Source organism: Artibeus jamaicensis, unplaced genomic scaffold (assembly GCF_021234435.1).
Source record: "Artibeus jamaicensis isolate MK-2021 breed Jamaican fruit bat unplaced genomic scaffold, CSHL_Jam_final contig_908, whole genome shotgun sequence".
Classification (NCBI taxonomy): Eukaryota; Metazoa; Chordata; class Mammalia; order Chiroptera; family Phyllostomidae; genus Artibeus; species Artibeus jamaicensis.
The window spans coordinates 1,431,957-1,446,163 of record NW_026522009.1 but is presented as its reverse complement, the minus strand read 5'-3'; the positions used below and the strand labels follow the sequence as shown (position 1 = coordinate 1,446,163).

General features: G+C 36.5%; 1 pseudogene; it reads right to left on the bottom strand.

The window, feature by feature from the left end:
- Positions 1 to 3,026: 3,026 nt before the first annotated feature.
- On the bottom strand, positions 3,027 to 3,195 carry LOC128625811 (uncharacterized; annotated as a pseudogene).
- Positions 3,196 to 14,207: the final 11,012 nt, after the last annotated feature.

Sequence of the window (14,207 nt, the reverse complement as noted above, 5' to 3'; positions counted from 1 at the left end):
CCAGCAGTAAACTTTGGAACTGGGCTGAAGGCTGGGCAACTGCAAAGGGTGTGGCTCAGACCTGGTTCCAATCCTTGCAAAACCACTGGAAGGGAGAAAAGTAAAACCAATCCCCCCTCAGCCTGCTGTAGCCAAGAAGACCAGCAGAACTGGCATGAGGTCTTTTTAAAAATATATATTCTTCCTTCCTTTCCTTTTCTTTCTTTTTTTAACTCTTTTTTTATTTTAATTGTTGTCCTTTTTTAAAATCCCTTTTTCCTTTATTTTTATCACTTCTTCCTTCTGTTTTCTTTTTTTTAATTCCCACAAGTGAGACAATAAAACCTGGAGCTGTGAAAGGACCAGAGTTAGACTCCAAGAGGGGTCATTCCAACAACTAGACAGGGAGACAAATTTCACTTTGCTACTCTAGAGAACTTGCAAGTTATTATATACTTGTATTATCATTTTTCTTACATCTTTCATTTTATCAGTATTTTTAAAATTTATCTTCTCTCTGTTTAGTCTTTTTCACTTGGTTTGTTAAAGTGCACTGTTTGACTGGTTTCCCTAGTTCTCTCTTTTATAGTGTACTGTTAATTTTCTGTCTGTCCCCTGTCTTGTGTTCTAATAGCACACTACTCCAGGTCCTATACTTCCTATTCTTGTAATTCAGATCACATAGATTCTGTCATATGATTGTTGCTCTGTTAGTATTATAGATAACTGCTGTTCCATACAATTGTAAATACCACACAGCGCCCCACCCGCGTCTTAGCTCACTACTGTTTCTGGAACTTTAATACTGTTGTAGTTAACTCTATTCTCTCACACACTACACCTATTTTCTATTGTTTACTCTCACTTTATCTCATAATCGGACCTCCTACAAGCTCACTGCTTTCTAGATCTAACTCACAATCTTTCCCCCTCTAACAAGAGTTTTATCTTTTTTTCCAACCTCTCTAAAAAGTGGCTAGTTGGGTGAAACATCATGGTTAACACTGTACATATCCAAAGGATCTCCTGTCTCTTTTCTATAGGTTGGTACTTTAATAACATAATACATTCCCACTGTCTTAAACCATTTTGCCTTCCCCCTCCAACTAATCACAGAAAATAGTTGGTGGGAGTTCTGAACACCAGTACACCTGCTGGGAGAGGAAACCTACCAACAAAATAACAGCCAACAGCTAACAACAGAAGAAGGTGAAGGAGGGAGTGGAAGCCACACCAACCTCCACCCAGGACTGATCTGGAAGTACAACCAAATGGTGAAGAAATTATCCAGAACAAACAACTGAACAATAGTGAGAGAGAAGCCTCAAAACCGCATAAAGACCAAAAAACCAGCTTCAACACAACCTTTCCACACCCACACAACAGAATACAAGATGTGGTGGAGTGATCCTCAGTTAACCAGCCAGAGGGCAGGACCCACCAAAGAAAGACACAAAAACAATCAAAGCCTTTAGGATTTGACTTAAAGAGAGCCAACATAAATGATAGCCCAAGAACAGTGAGCTCAGGAGACCAAGGAGACTGCACCACTGAACCTCACAGATTTTCTACCATAGAAGTTCACACCATAAACCCAGGGGGTCAGAACAGATCAATTTAAGAAGCAGAGGCTAACAAGAAGAGTCTCACAAACGATGGGAAGACAAAGAAACAATTTCCAAATGAAAGGAAAGGAGGAAGCCTCAGAAAGAATGTTAAATAAATAGAGCAAGTCAACTATCAGATATGAAATTCAGAGCAATGGTTATCAAGAAGCTCAATGTGTTCACTGAGAATTACCAAAAACTACAGGGAAACTACAATGAACTCACTGCAAACTATATTAACATGAAAAATGGAAATAGACACTATCAACAAGGGCCAAGAGGAAATGAATGATACCATTTTTTAATTAAAGAACACAGTGGAAGGAATCAAAAACAGGCTAGATGAAGCAGGGGATCAGATCAGTGAGCTGGAGGACAACATAGAAATAAAGACCCAGAGAGAACAAGAAAAGGAAAGGAGATTCAGACAGAATGAAGAGAAGTTAAGGGAAATGCAGGATGACACAAAACATAATAATATCTGTATAATAAGGAAACCAGAAGGAGAAGAAGAAGACCAAAGGATAGAAAACCTGTTTGAAAAAGTAATGATGAAACACTTCCCTAATTTGATGGGATAAAAATGCACACAAAACCAGGAAACACAGAAAGCCTCAAACAAGAGGAACCTAAAGAGGCCCACTTCAAGACACATCATAATTAAAATGATAAAATTCTGAGACAAAAAAAAATCTTAAAGGAAGCAAGGGAGAAACAGAAAGTAACATACAAGGGAGCCTCAATAAGACTAGCAGCTGGCTTCTCAATGGAAATGCTCCAAGCCAGAAGGAAATGGCAAGAAATACTCCAAGTAATGAAAACCAAGGGCCTTCAATGAAGACTACTCTATCCAGCAAGGCTCTCAATCAAAATGGAAGGCCAAATGAGGAGCTTCCCAGACAAAAGAAGCCTCAAAGAATATACCTTTTCCAAACCAGTTCTTCAAGAGATGCTAAAGCATTTGCTTCAAGAACAGGAAGAAAAACAGTGAGAGAGAGAAACAAAGGAACAAAAAATGGCAATGAATAAGTACCTATCAATAATAACCTTAAACATAAATAGATTAAATGGCTGAATCAAAAGATATAGAATACCTGAATGGATAAGAAAGCATGACCTACACATATGCTGCCTACAAGGGACCCACCCCAGAACAAAAGACCTACACAGACTAAAAGTGAAGGTCTGGAAACAAATATTCCAAGCAAATGGATAGGGAAAAAAACAGGGTAGCCATACTCATATCAGACAAAATAGATTTCAAAAAAAAGAGCCATAAAAAGAGACTCAGAAGGTCACTTCATAATACTCAAGGGAAAAATCCATCAAGAAGACATAAATATTGTAAATATATACACACCCAACATAGGAGCACCCAAATACATAAAGAAAATCTTGGAGGACTTCAAAAAAGATAGTGACAGCAAAACAATTATAGTAGGGGATTTTAACACCCCACTGTCAAAAATGGACAGATCTTCCAAACAAAATATCAACAAAGATATTATGGCATTGAACAATGTCTTAGATGAAGTGCACTTAAATGACATATATAAACTGATAAGAACAGATACTATACTTAATCTTAGCCAGAAGGCTGAGAAGTGATAACTGACATATATAAGGCCTTTCATCCCACAGAAGCAAAATGCATATCTTTTCAAATGTACACGAAACATTTTCAAAGATTGACCATTGAAAGGACACAAAACGTGCCTCAACAAATTCAAGAAAATTGAAATCATGTCAAGCATTTTCTCTAACCACAAGGGACTGAAACTAGAAACCTCAAGGAGAAAAACCCAAAACATTCAATCTCATGGAGATGGAATAGCATGCTATTAAACAGTAAATGGGTCAAGAATGAGACTAAGGAAGAAATCAAAAAGTTTCTGGAAACAAATGAAAATAAACTCACAATAATCTAAAATTTATGAGACACAGCAAAGGCAGTCCTGAGTGGGAAGTTCATAGTGATACAGGCCTACCAAAAAAAGATAGAAACATTTCAAACAAACAACCTAACCCTATGCCTACAAAAACTTGAGGAACAACAAGAAAGACATCCCAGAGCAAGTACAAGGAAGTAAATAACCAGGATCAGAGCAGAATTAAATGCCATAGAGAAAAAGCACAATTTTAAGTATTGATAAATCCAGAATATGGTTCTTTGAAAAGATAAACAAAACTGACAAGCCTTTAAGCAGACTCATGAAGAAAAAAAAAAAGAGAGGACTCAAACAAACACAATCAGAAATGAAAGAGGAGAGATTACAACTGACACCACAGACATACAAAGGACTGTAAGAAATTACTATGAAGAACTATGAAAACTGTACTTGAAAAATAATTAAATAAAAAAAGAACTATATGCCAAGAAATTTGAAAGCCTGGGTATAATGGACAAATTTCTAGAAAAATATAACCTTCCAAAAGTGAATGAAGAAGAAGCAGAAAGCCTGAACAGACCTATAACTGCTGATGAAATTGAAGCAGTAATAAAAAAAAACTCCTGACACCCAAAAGCCTTGGATCAGATGGTTTCACAGGAGAATTCTACAAAGCATTTAAGGAAGAGCTAACCCCTATCCTTCACAGACTATTCCAAAAATTTCAAGAAGATGGAAGACTCCCAAACTGTTTTTATGAAGCCAGCACCATCCTAATCCCTAAACCACATAAAGACAAAACGAAGAAAGAAAACTTCAGGCCAATATTGCTGATGAACATAAACACTAAAATCCTCAACAAAATATCAGCAAACTGCATCCAACAATACATTAAAAAGATCATACACAATGATCATGTGGGATTTATCCCAGGGATGCAAGGATAGTACAATATTCACAAATCAATAAAAGTAATACATCACATAAAGAAAAGGAAAGATAAAAATCACATGGTCATATCAATAAATGCAGAAAAAGCATTTGATAAGGTACAGTACCCATTTATGATAAAAAACACTTAACAAAGTGAGAATAGAGGAATAAAGGCCATAGATGAGAGACTTACAACCAACATTATACTTAATGAGCAAAAACTTAGAGCTTTCCCTTTAAGATCAGGAAGAAGACAAGGGTGCCCAATTTCACCACTCCTACTCAACATACTATTGGAAGTCCTAGCAATAGCAATTAGACAAGAAAAAGAAATAAAAGGCATCCAGATTGGAAGGGAAGAAGCAAAACTTTCATTGTTTACAGATGACATGACAGTGTACATAGAAAATCCTATAGACTCCACCAAAAAAAAAAACTACTCATTCTAATAAGTGAATCTGGCAAAACAGTAGGGTAAAAAGTCAATATTTATAAATCAAAGGCATTTTCATACATCAACAATGAAATGTCAGAAACAGAAATCAGGAAAAAAAACCCATTTGATATAGCAAAAAAAAATAATAAAGTACCTAGGAATAAAACTAACCAAGGAGGTAAAATACCTACACTCAGAAAACTACACAACACTGAAGAAAGAAATTTAAAAAGACATAAACAAATGGAAACATGTACCATGTTCATGAGTAAGAATTAACATAATCAAAATGTCCACACTACCCAAAGCAATGTACAGATTCAATGTAATCCCCATTAAAGTACTGATGACATATTTCACAGATATAGAACAAACATTTCATAAGTTTATATGGAACCATAAATGACCCCAAATAGCTGCAGCAATTTTAAGAAGAATAAAGTAGGAGGGATCACAGTACCTGATATCAAACTTTATTACAAGGTCACTGTAATCAAAACTGGCATAAGAACAAACACATAGACCAATGGAACAGAATGGAGAACCCAGAAATAAACCCAAGACTCTGTGATCAATTAATATTTGACAAAGGGGGAAGAAGCATAAAATGGAGTAAAAATAGCCTCTTCAACAAATGATGTGAGACTTGGAAAGCTACATGCAACAAAAAAAATGAAACTCGATAACCAACTTACATCATACACAAAAATAAATTCAAGATGGATAAAAGACTTAAACATAAATTGTGACACCATAAAAGTCCTAGAGGAAAACATTGGCAGGAAAATCTCAGACATTCCATGGGGCAACATCTTCACTGATATGTCCTTTAAAGTGAGGGACATAAAGGAAAGAATAAACAAATGGGACCTCATCAAATTAAAAAGCTTCTGCATGGCTAAAGAAAACAGCATTAAAATTAAAAGAGAACCAACTATATGGGAAAACATATTTGCCAATAATACTTCAGACAAGGGTTTGATCTCTAAAATATATAAAAGAAATTACATGTCTCCACTCTAGGAAGACAAACAACCCAATTAAAAAATGGTCAAAAGACTTAAACAGACACTTCTCCAAGGAGGACATACAGAGGGCCCAGAGACACATGCAAATATGTTCAGCATTACTAGCCATCAGAGAGATGCAAAATAAAATCACAGGGAGATACCACTTCACATCAGTCAAAATGGACATTATACACAAATCAACAAACAAGTGTTGGAAAGAATGTGGAGAAAAGGGAACCCTAGTACACTGTTGGTGGGAATGCAGACTCATGCAACCACTGTGGAAAACAACATGGAATTTTCTCAGAAAACTAAAAATGGAACTGTCTTTTGACCTAGCAGTTCCACCGCTGGACCCTAAAAACACCAATCAAAAAGAACCTATGCACCCCAATGTTCATAGCAACACAATTTACAATAGCCAAGTGCTGGAAGCAACCTAAGTGCCCATCGGTAAATAAATGGATCAAAAAATTGTGGTACATATACACAATGGAATTCTATGCTGCAGAGAGAAAGAAGGAGCTACTACCTTTTGCAACAACATGGATGGAACTGGAGAGCATTATGCTGAGTGAAAGAAGCCAGGCAGTGAGGGACAAATACCACGTGATCTCACCTTTGACTGGAACCTAATCAACAAAAGAAAAAAGCAAGTGAAATGTAACTAGAGACACTGGAAGTAAGAATAATCTCACAGTAACCAAAGGGGAGGTGAGAGGGGAAGGGTTTTCTATGGTAGTCAGAAACTACCATAAAAGACACATGGACGAAAACAAGTGGAAGGGTGGAAACAAGGGAGTGAGGGGGATTTGGCTGGGGTAGGGGGGAACAGTGGGGGGAAAATGCAGACAACTGTAATTGAACAACAATAAAAATAAATACAAGTAAATTAATTTAATAAAATAAAGCTTAAGTATTCTGAACAGAAGCAAATTTGCATACTTCAGTCTGACTTAATCTAAATATTTGCCTTTATGAAATATATCTGAAATCAGACTACTGAGTGGAAGGCAAATATTACGTTTATACAATACTATATAATTTGAAAACTAATGAGACTAATTTTACATATCTAATCAAAAGAACGTAATATGTGATCACATGACATTGTTGATGCCTTGCTATATATCACATTTCTTAAGAACAAAGTGACAGTAACCAGAGGGGAGGTAGGAGAGGATAAGGGAGGGTGGGTAAGGGTTTTCAGGAACATCTATAAAGGACACCTTGACAAAATCAAAGAGGGGTAAGATCAAAGCTGGGAACTGAGCATGGCTGGGGTGGGTGTTGGGAACCACCCTGCCTGGTTTCAGAAGCTGTAACCCCTCCATGGCTAAGGTTGAGAATGTGACTTTTGGTCCTTAGGCTACTAAGGAGACAAGGCTTATCTCCTGAAAGGGGAGCTGCTTCTGCTCCTTTTTCTTCATCCATAACTGGCCCCCAATGCTTGATCATTACTAGCTAATGACTAGTAATATTCCCCAAAGGGGGAATGACCTAAGACAGGCATGATCATGTGGAGACCCCAAGGAAGGACTTGGGGGACTACAACAAAAGGGGGTGATGGGCCCCTGCCCCTCAGCTATGACATAGCCTGAGTCCTCATTTGGTCTTCAAGAAATCTCCTAATCTCTTGGCTGCCTTACTTCCCCTGCCTGACTTAAGCCTGAAACAATGCTGGTTGTGGGTACAGCCCTGTCTGGAAAGGGTGGGTTCCTTAGGGAAATCGGGCCTAAGAAAGAATATGTAAAATTCTGTGAAATCTGCTTTGTTTAGAATGCTCTCAATTAAATAAGGGTCCAAGCAAGAAGTGAGTTTGTTCCTCAAAGTTTTGTAGCTCTTTAGCTATCTCACCCTGACTCAAAATAGGCTCTCAGAGTTCTCTGTTATGTATTGTTTGATCCTTATTGCCTGACACTGATTAATGTGCTTTACCTGTATTCCCGTGCAAAATGAACCCAATAAAAGCCCATTGAGGAAAAGGCTTTTTCTTTGAGACATCAGCCACCTTTCCTCCCCAAGCTGATTATGTCTTAGTAGACTTATTCTCATCTGTGGTGGTGGATGGGGGCTCTGCAGGCAAAGCTCTTCCACAGGTGGGGGAAAGAGGTAGGGGTAAAATGGAAATAACTGTACCTGGACAACAATTTAAAAAGGTGAAAAAAGAAATAAATAAATAAAATGAAAGAACTAAAAAGTAATAACATTGTTATAAATGCTAGTATTGTATTTGAAGAGTTCACAGTTAATAGGAAAACAATGACATTAACATTTAATATATTTGAAAATACAGAAACTCTTGCATATTATGCAGGACTTTAAATTAAGATTTATATTTAATATGCCTTAAACTTTATATAAAACACCAACCACAAATAACTTTAATGTTTTGTTTTGTTTTGTTTGGTTCAAGCTGCTATTCCTTTTGACCCTGAGAGTAGCTGGACTCATTTGGCTCAAGTGTTTATTTTGCAAATTTTAAAACTTCCTATTTGAATTTTGGTTAGGAAATAGTTCTAGTCATGTGATGTGAAAGACAACTAAGTAACAAGAATAAGTTTGTCAAAAGATCTGAATAAGCTACAATAATTTTTACAGTAATATAGATTATTTTCATTAAGAAAAGACCGCTGTGAAATAAAAAGGAAAAAAACCAAATACCACAGAAAATGTCTTTAATATTAAATTTCTCTGTACTTCTTTAATTGAACAGAATGATAGCAGAATGATTTTACATGTTGTATTAGAAATTTATTCCTCTAAAGCTTCTTTTCAACTCTTTTCATGTTTGTGTCACAGTCTTATGCTAAACTATTCAACATTAGTATCCTCAAAACAAATTTAAAAATGTCCCTAAACTACAGTTGTCTAGTTTTCTCTAAAAATGACTTCATTAGCCCTGGTTGGTGTAGTTCAGTGGATTGAGTGCTGGCCTGCAAACAAAAGGGTCACTGGTTTGATTCACAATTACGGCACATGCCTGATTGTGGGCCAGGTCCCCAGGAGGGGAGGCTTGAGAGGCAACCACACATTTATGTTTCTCTCCCTTCCTTCCCTTCTCTCTAAAAATAAATAAGTAAAATATTTTTTAAAAAGAGAATGACTTCATTAACATTGAGGATAACCCACTGTCTTCGAATGAACTGTATATTTCCTTCACATGGTAAGAGTCTAGTTTGGTGAGCAAATAAATTGTAATCAGTGGTAATTATTATTTGTTTGCTAAATAAACAAATGAATGAATCTTCCACAGCAAATTAACAAAATTCAAAATGTGAATTACATTATATTCTAATATTGATTTCCAGCATCCTCTTTCAGTAGCCTAGCAATCAGCTCTGCGAATTATTTTAATCATGGTTGGCAGTGGTAGGAGTCTGTAGGGGGAGTGTAAATAATCACCAAACCTAGTACAGAGCCCCCACAAAAGAGCCATCCTGTTTTCACTGCTAAATAAAGAATTGATGGCAATAAAAAAAAAATCTTTCAACTTTTTAAAAGGCAAGTTGCTTCGGAAGAAAAATTACACAGACAAATCCACCAGTATATTATACTAGGCTATTTCTATAATATAGTCACTTTATGATAATAATGCCTTATTTACTTCAAAAACATTTTTCTTACTCTACAGTGAATAATAAAGAGAAAATTTTTCCATAGATCTGTTCTGGGCCCTTTTCTCATCTCTCTCTATGTGTTTAATCTGAACCATCTCACCATATCTGAATTTAATTTTCACATCTATGTGCATGACTGCTAAAATTTATATTTCTATCCTTGACCTATCTGTTCTCCAGTCCCAAATTTTAAGTCCTTGCTTCTGGATAACTCCAGATGTCCTATGACCCCTACAAAACATGATGTACTCTTCCCCTCAAACTTTTTTAGTTTTATATTTCTTTATTTCCTGTCATGCTACCTGCATCTGCCCAGTCACCAAAGCTCAAAATCTCAGGGTCCTCCTTGCTTGCTGTTATAATTTGTTGCCAATTATATTTTATCTTCCCTCAATAATATTTTCACAACTTCCTTCATATTTTCACACCTTCCTTCTCCTCTCTACTAGTTAACACTTTCATTACATTTCATCTTGATCCCAACACTTGCTTTTTAGCAAGTCTCTAATGATTGCATTGCTACCCTAGGTATTGCTAACCAATATTTTCTTTTAGAAAGTCAATACTGGAAATATCTGTTAACAATACCTAGGATAATAATTCAGTCATTGTTATCTGATCAAAAATTATCAATTTTTCTTCAGCATTTAAAGTATAAATACAGTTTCCTGGCTTGTGATTCAAAATTCCCCAAGGTCTTTCTTCAAATTATTTCCCATCTCATTCTTCAGCATTCACATTCCAGCACCCTATTCCCCTGTCCAATCCATTAAATACTTGTGCCTGCCTGCTTCACTTCAGTTACATATTTGTGCTAATATTTCTGTTTGTTATTCCCTTTCACCCTTAGCTCCACCAGACAAGCTCAATCCATCTTCCCAGACTCATTCAAATGTCAAGTATAATAAAATCTTCTAGGTTACACCACCAAGAAATAATTTAATGTATATTTCAACCTTCACTGTATTTGTGTGTGCCTAATTGCATGCCTCTTTAGTCACTGTAAAACAATAATCTCCCAAGGTCAGGATCTGTATGGTGTTTCCCATGTATTATTAATTAATTTAGAAAACACATGCTACATAGTGATACTGTTCAAGGTATTAAAAAAACAGAGGCAAATAAGACAAGACCCAGATAACATAAAGCTTCCATTCCTATAACAGGAGAAGCATTATTAAATAAGAATCTGAATCAAAGTAAGATAATTTAGGAGAGTGAGCAGTACTATGAAGAAAATAATGTAAGTTAATATAATAGAGCGTATGTGTATGCATTTTTACAGAAAAAGTTGGCTTTAAAGTATACTATGAAAAAATGATGGAAGAAAAGGAGGGGAGAGATAAGAGAGAAAATATGTATAAATTGTATTTGTATCAATGTATAAGATTGTTCATTCACTTATTAAAATGTGTAGTAAGCAGATAAAATGTGTCTGTACTACTGTAATCATAGGATAAAGAAAACATAGTACAAACTCAAGTAGCTCACATTGTGAGGAGACAGAAATGTAAGATCATATAAGGCCATATAACAATTTCTATGATGGCACAGGTTTACTACAAAGTTTTATTGGGATGGGAACATGTCACAAGTAATAACTAGTGCAGTTTTGAAAAGCCTGATGAAGAAAGTGTTACCCATGCTAAAACTTACCATTTAAAACTTGCCCTGACTGGGTTGTTTAGTTGGTTGGAGTGTCATCCAGTACACCAAAAGTTTGAGGGTTTGATCCCAGTCAGGGTGTGGGTTTGATTTATTGTCAGGGTATGTACAGGAGCAACCATTAGAGGTTTCTCTCTCACAGTGATGTTTCTCTCTCTTTCTCTCCCTCTTCCTTCCTGTCTGCTAAAATTAATAAGCATATCCTTGGCTGAGGATTAAAAAAGTTAAACTCATCTTTCTTCCCTCCTTTCCTGTCAATGGTCATGTCTTCACTCCAACAACATAATGTTCATGGCAGCTTCAATGCTTTGTGCAGTATCTTTTTAACTACGCTTTCCTAGCCGCAGATTGATATGTGACTCACGTTCTAGGTCATAAACTGACTAGTTTCAGGATGGATGCCTAACAATTTTAAGCTCCTTTGATAGGAGTTCTAACTTTGAGATTAAGGCTAATAATGCTGAGATTTCAAAACTACAACTAAACTACAAAACAGCCATCACTCAAAAACTACCTGAAATCTCAGTGAACAGAACTAAGCTTATACAGAAGAAGCCACATGGAGACTGGTAGGAGGGGCAGAGGCTCAGAACAGGCTTATCCCACATCCATGTGTAGAGCTTAAAAACCAGGAGGGATATCTCTTGAGTGCAGGGGCTGCAGAGGGAGGAGTCCCAGCCCCATACAAGGCTCCCCATCTAGGCAGGGTTCCAGTGCCAGGAGGAGAAGTGTGAATACCAGCGGAGGTGGTTGCTGAGAAAGATGAAGGGCTCTAGAGTCCCAGGTGTCCTCTTACAGGGCCTACCCACAGACTCAATCAGACTCACTCATGCTGAGTTCAGGCACTGGAGCAGCCACTGGAAAAGCACCAGGCATGTATGGGAAGAAGCTGAATCATCTGGCTTTAGGGTGATGGCTGGAGGGGCAGCTTCCTTTCAGAAGGTTCAGTTTATATACAATAAAAGTTAAAGACAACATAATATTTTTGTGTTTTTCTTTTTGTTTTTCACCACTATGCACAGGGTAGTCATGAGTCATCCAAGTGACTATAGTATGATTTTGAGTTGAGTTCAAACTCAAATTGAGCACCAAATCATCATGCTAATATATCCTCAGTTTTATCCCACTGGCTTCTAACTAATAGAAAACTCTTATTTGTCCATTTTTTTATCTTGAAAATGGATATCAAAAATAAATTTACGTTAAAAAATACCAAAGCTCCTAGAAGGAACTACAAAGACATGTAGGTCCATTCATTACAAAGAGAAGATGAAATTTACTAAAGTAAATGTAACCTGCCATATTTAGTGCTACACAACATTCCATTCATTTTAGAGTGCAAATCTGTTCTAGAAGTAAAAGCTTGCTTTGGCCAACTAAATAGAAATTGTTAAATTAATGTATTGCATTATTATGACTGGATAGAAAGGCTTCTTGGGAGAAAGGTATGATTATATACCACCATATAGCAGACGTGTTGCTGTGTTGAAGCTGCTAATCACCATAGCCCATAGGTGTGGCTGTTTTCATCACATTGCATCTCTCAGCTGACTAAGAATATTGAGGTAGTACTTATTAATTGTTTGGTCTAGAGGAGCATACTTGAAATAGGCAACAATTTCTCAATCAAAAACACATTTAACATGGTCTTGGTCTTTCTGCGACTTAGCTACACCTTCTTCAGGCTTGGAGAACCAGGTGACTTCCACTGGGACAACTGCGCCTTCCTTTCTGGATCATCACTGTAGAACCACAATTTGTGTCTGGTTATGACCGTCTTGAGGAAATCTGGTTCATTGGTAGTGGTTTGAATCGAGTCAATAGCAACTGCAGGACGATGTTCCTTCTGCTCTTACACCAGAAGCTGCACAACAGCTGTTGCCACAACATGTTTCATGTCAATATCCTGTGTCAAAATCTCAGACACAGTAAGTTTTTAAAATTCCAAGATTAGCTTCTAGTTCTCACATTGTCAGTCACTGATCTTTGTTGACTGTGGCTTGTACATGTTCACCATTCTCAGGTACTCTATGTGTTATAGTCCTTCCAGAACATGGATCACTTTCAACAGATTCACAACCATCTTTTTTAAACAATATATTTTATTTATTTATTTTCAGAGATAGTGGAAGGGAGGGAGAAAGAGAAGGAGAGAAACATTGATGTGCAAGAGACACATTGAACTGTTGCCTCTCACATGTCCCCTCCCCAAACTGGAGACCTGGCCCACTACCAATGCAGATGCCCTGACTGGAAATAAACCAGTTGGTTCACAGGCCAGCACTCAATGACACACCTGCCAGGGGACCATTTTTGAAGCAAGCATTTGTGTGACACTTTTATTTTCACTGCACTCATTTCCTTGTCCCCTAAAACTTTCTGAATCATCCAAATAGTTTCCACAGAGAAATGTTCAAGCTTAGCACAAAATTTGACATGATTTATTGCTCTACTCACTCAGTCATTTTATTTAATGGCCACACAGTACACATGCTCACTCAATGGTATCTATGTCCCTACTGACTAGTACAGTGAAGTCATCATTGTCCACACGCACACTCTCTTTGTCCACTCTCCTTGGCTGCCAGGTTATATCAATGTCACACAAACTGTTCTCATTATATTAACAATGGCTGAACTTTTTATGGACAGATCTTATATATATTCATTTAACTTTGTTTAAAATATTAAAGCTCAGATATGTTAGGATTTTTTCAATCATGATACAAAATGAAATTTACTAGGTTTCTTTGGACCTTGATTAGTTGAAATGAATGTTCCACACACCAAAATGCATTCAATGCATGCACTATTTTTTTCTTTCATCCAGTTACCATTCTAAAATCAAACTGGACAAAGGAACAGACTAAATTAAAATATGACATCTTATTATAAAGAACAACAACAAAAAAGATATAAAGAATTTTATGAGTTGTCTAATAGTAAAAAGCTGTAAAAAACAATATTTGAGTAAAATATTCTTTTAAGCAGGTTTTTTAAACTTTGTGGGTCCACTTGCAAAATATATATGCATCTTTTACTATTTTTACAACAGCATTTAGAAAGTC